Source organism: Acipenser ruthenus, chromosome 5, assembly GCF_902713425.1.
Source record: "Acipenser ruthenus chromosome 5, fAciRut3.2 maternal haplotype, whole genome shotgun sequence".
Taxonomy (NCBI): domain Eukaryota; kingdom Metazoa; phylum Chordata; class Actinopteri; order Acipenseriformes; family Acipenseridae; genus Acipenser; species Acipenser ruthenus.
In genome coordinates, this window is record NC_081193.1 from 88,967,647 (window position 1) to 88,972,139 (window position 4,493).

Here is a 4,493-nt window from a genome sequence, read left to right on the forward strand (position 1 = left end):
GACAACTACAGTTAGAGAGTTAGAGAGTTAGAGGGAGTTAGAGAGTTTGAGAGAGAGGGAGTTAGAGAGTTAGAGAGTTAGAGGGAGAGGGAGTTAGAGAGTTTGAGAGAGAGGGAGTTAGGGAGTTAGAGGGAGTTAGAGAGTTTGAGAGAGAGGGAGGTAGAGGGAGTTAGAGAGTTAGAGAGTTTGAGAGAGAGGGAGTTAGAGAGTTTGAGAGAGAGGGAGTTAGAGAGTTAGAGGGAGTTAGAGAGTTAGAGAGGTAGAGGGAGAGGGAGTTAGAGAGTTTGAGAGAGAGGGAGTTAGAGGGAGTTAGAGAGTTTGAGAGAGTTGGAGAGTTAGAGAGAGTTGGAGAGTTAGTTAGAGAGAGTTGGAGAGTTAGAGGGTTAGAGAGTTAGAGAGCTAGAGGGAGAGGGAGTTAGAGAGTTTGAGAGAGAGGGAGTTAGAGAGTTAGAGGGAGTTAGAGAGTTAGAGAGGTAGAGGGAGAGGGAGTTAGAGAGTTTGAGAGAGAGGGAGTTAGAGGGAGTTAGAGAGTTTGAGAGAGAGGGAGTTAGAGAGTTTGAGAGAGAGGGAGTTAGAGAGTTTGAGAGAGAGGGAGTTAGAGAGTTAGAGAGTTAGAGAGAGTTGGAGAGTTAGAGAGAGTTGGAGAGTTAGAGAGTTAGAGAGAGTTGGAGAGTTAGACAAAAACATAATGAGATTACAAAGAAAAACACCAAACAATGCATGCAGGGCTGAATTAGGCCTTTATCCATTGATTATTAATATCCAAAAAAGAGCATTAAAATACTGGATTCATCTAAAAACTAGTGACCCAAACTCATTCCATCATAAAGCCCTGCAATAACAAGAGCTCAGCCCAGAAAAGAGTCCCCTCGGCCACCTGGTCCTGAAGCTCACTGAGCTGAGCAACACTGACATCAGTCAGCTTCAGGACAGCACTGCAAAAACAATTCCAATTAGTGTCAACCAAATTATAAAACACCTGAAACACTCCTATCTGGACCATTGGGATACAAATACTAAAACACAAAACAAACTAGAGTGCTATCGGACCCTAAATAGAAATTACACCCTGGCAGAATACCTGGTAACTGTCAGAAACACAAAGCAGAGGCAGATCCTGACCAAATACCAGCTCAGTGACCACAACCTGGCCATTGAAAAAGGCTGACAGAGGCAAACCTGGCTGGCCAGGGAGAACAGGCACTGTGGTCACTGTGAGACAGGAGAGGTCGAGCCAGAGATTCACTTCCTGACACAGTGTGAAAAATATAAAAACATAAGGGACATTTTCTTCCCCAAATTCTGTGATTTAGTCCCAGAATTCCCAAAAATGTGTGATACCCAGAAGCTGTCAATCCTGCTGGGGGAAGACAAACACACAGCCAGACTGGCTGGTCAATACGTGGAGACCAGTCATAGCCTGAGGGACAGACCGTGAACACGTCACACTAGAGAGGGAAAAGAGAGAGGGAAGGAGGGAGGGATTCTGTTTAATATAGAGAGGGAGGGAGGGAGGGAGGGGGTGTTCTGTTTAATTGAGGGAGGGGGGATTCTGTTTAATAGAGGGAGGGAGGGGGATTCTGTTTAATATAGGGGGAAGGGGGATTCTGTTTAATAGAGGGAGGGAGGGGGATTCTGTTTAATATATAGAGGGGAAGGGAGGGATTCTGTTTACTGTATTAATATAGAGAGAGGAGGGATACTGTTAGTATTAAAAAAAAAAAAAATCTTTGTCTGTAAATTTGAGTCGGTTATGCCATGTATGTGCTTTGGCAACACACTTATTTTTATTGTCATGCCAATAAAGCCAATTTGAATTTGAATTTGAGTTAGAGGGAGTTAGAGAGTTGGAGAGTTAGAGAGCTAGAGGGAGTTGGAGAGTTAGAGAGTTAGAGAGAGTTGGAGAGTTAGAGGGTTAGAGAGTTAGAGGGAGTTAGAGAGTTAAAGAGAGTTGGAGAGTTAGAGAGTTAGAGGGTTAGAGAGTTAGAGGGAGTTAGAGGTATTTAGAGAGTTAGAGAGAGTTGGAGAGTTAGAGGGAGTTAGAGAGTTAGAGGGAGTTAGAGAGTTAGAGAGAGTTGGAGAGTTAGAGGGAGTTAGAGAGTTAGAGGGAGTTAGAGAGTTAGAGAGAGTTGGAGAGTTAGAGAGAGTTGGAGAGTTAGAGAGTTGGAGAGTTAGAGAGCTAGAGGGTTAGAGAGTTAGAGGTATTTATAGAGTTAGAGAGAGTTGGAGAGTTAGAGGGAGTTAGAGAGCTAGAGGGAGTTAGAGAGTTAGAGATTTAGAGAGTTTGAGAGAGGGGGAGTTACAGGGAGTTAGAGAGTTAAAAAATTCCCTTTGAAAAAAATCCAAGTAATGGACAGACCCTTCCCCAGTAAACATGCTGCCATTGGCATTCAACCTACTTATAAAACAGCATGAGACAGGAGTGTACTGGTATAACAATAATAATAATAATGGCTAAATCAGAAGATTGCATGAGGTGTGAGTTGAGCATTGTGTCTGGAACAGTGCTGGTTTGAGCCCCAGGCTAGTGGCTGGTATAGCTTGGGTCCCAATATGCAATACTGGCATTAGAGCCGCTACAGTGGTTAGTAAGGGATTAATTCAACTCATTGAGTGGACATCTTCATCCACTGTACCTAGCAAAACAAATAATAGCTATTGGACTTTCCTAGTCAAATAAACAGTATTGCAATTTGAATTAAAGTATTGTGAAATGTACTGAACTTATCCTTATCTACATATTGTTAAAAGGTATTTTTCCATACAGCACAAGTAATACTGTAGTTTATTTAAAGTGTGTGTTTTGTTAGATTTAAGTTGCGTAGGATAAATGCACCCTTGTCCTTGCTTCTAACTTAACCACACTATGGATACCGAGTCTTGAACCCCCTGCAGAGCAGTGAACTGATTCCTATTCCTGCAGGGCTGTGACTCTGTTGCTGGGCAGCAAGTTGCTTCTCAAATCCAATGAGCGGACCTGTCAAATTGAATGGAGTTGACAGTAATTCTGTTCCAATCCCAGGCTGCTCTAATCCCCTAATAATAGACCTTGTTATTGCTACTGCAGCTGGTTCGGGTAGTACAGGTCATGCACTCACTCACCCTCCTGTCCTACTCCTGTCTAATTATGTGTGTTTATTATTTCTCATGACTGTGACAGAGTTTCACTGGCCAAGGCAGTGAGATACTGTAACTGACCAGGATTAATACAAAAGAGTGGTGGTATTAAAATCATTAAAATCAACCAGCATATGACAATATATGTTTACAGAGCAGAGCGACTGATCTCAGTACTGATGTAATTTAATTGTTAAAAGGAAGTTTTTTAAAAACAATGTATCTCCAAAGCTCTCTGAATGATCTGCTCCAGCTCTCTGAATGATCTGCTCCAGCTCTGAATGATTTGCTCCAGCTCTGAATGATCTGCTCCAGCTCTGAATGATCTGCTCCAGCTCTGAATGAACTGTTCCAGCTCTCTGAATGATCTGTTCCAGCTCTGAATGATCTGCTCCAGCTCTCTGAATGATCTGCTCCAGCTCTGAATGATCTGCTCCAGCTCTGAATGATCTGCTCCAGCTCTCTGAATGATCTGCTCCAGCTCTGAATGATCTGCTCCAGCTCTGAATGAACTGTTCCAGCTCTCTGAATGAGCTGCTCCAGCTCTCTGAATGAGCTGCTCCAGCTCTCTGAATGATCTGCTCCAGCTCTGAATGGTCTGCTCCAGCTCTCTGAATGATCTGCTCCAGCTCTGAATGATCTGCTCCAGCTCTGAATGAACTGTTCCAGCTCTCTGAATGATCTGCTCCAGCTCTGAATGATCTGCTCCAGCTCTGAATGATCTGCTCCAGCTCTGAATGATCTGCTCCAGCTCTCAGAATAATCAGAATAACCCATCCCCATTAAGCTTCTACAGATAGATGCTCTTTACCAGCAATTTGTCAGGTTCTCCGAATTCACATCATGGTGACCTGCAAGTGAATCATTTCTAGAATGTTGTTTAATTAAAGTCATCTTTCACTGCAGTGGCATTAAAGAACTGCTCCCTCACTCCTACACACAGAGACACACATAGATAGGCACACACACAGCAACAATTCTTATAGACTGGATTTGTAAGCACCATTACGTATCTTAAATTGAATCCCAAAAACAGACTTTTGTTTGTCCTCACCAGGGAGTTTTTGTCATGTTGTTATGCACTTGAGAAGATATGGTCCAAAATTAAACACCTACACCAACAAACACACACCCAGACACCAATACAGATATACCCCCCCCCCCCCCCCAGACACCAACAAATATATATACACACATACACCCAGACACACATGCACATATATACACACACCCAGACACCAACACAGATAGATACACTATATATATATATCTATATCTATATCTATATCTATATATATATATATATATATATATATATATATATACACACAGACACACACATATTTTATATACAATAAAGAGAACACAGGAGTCTC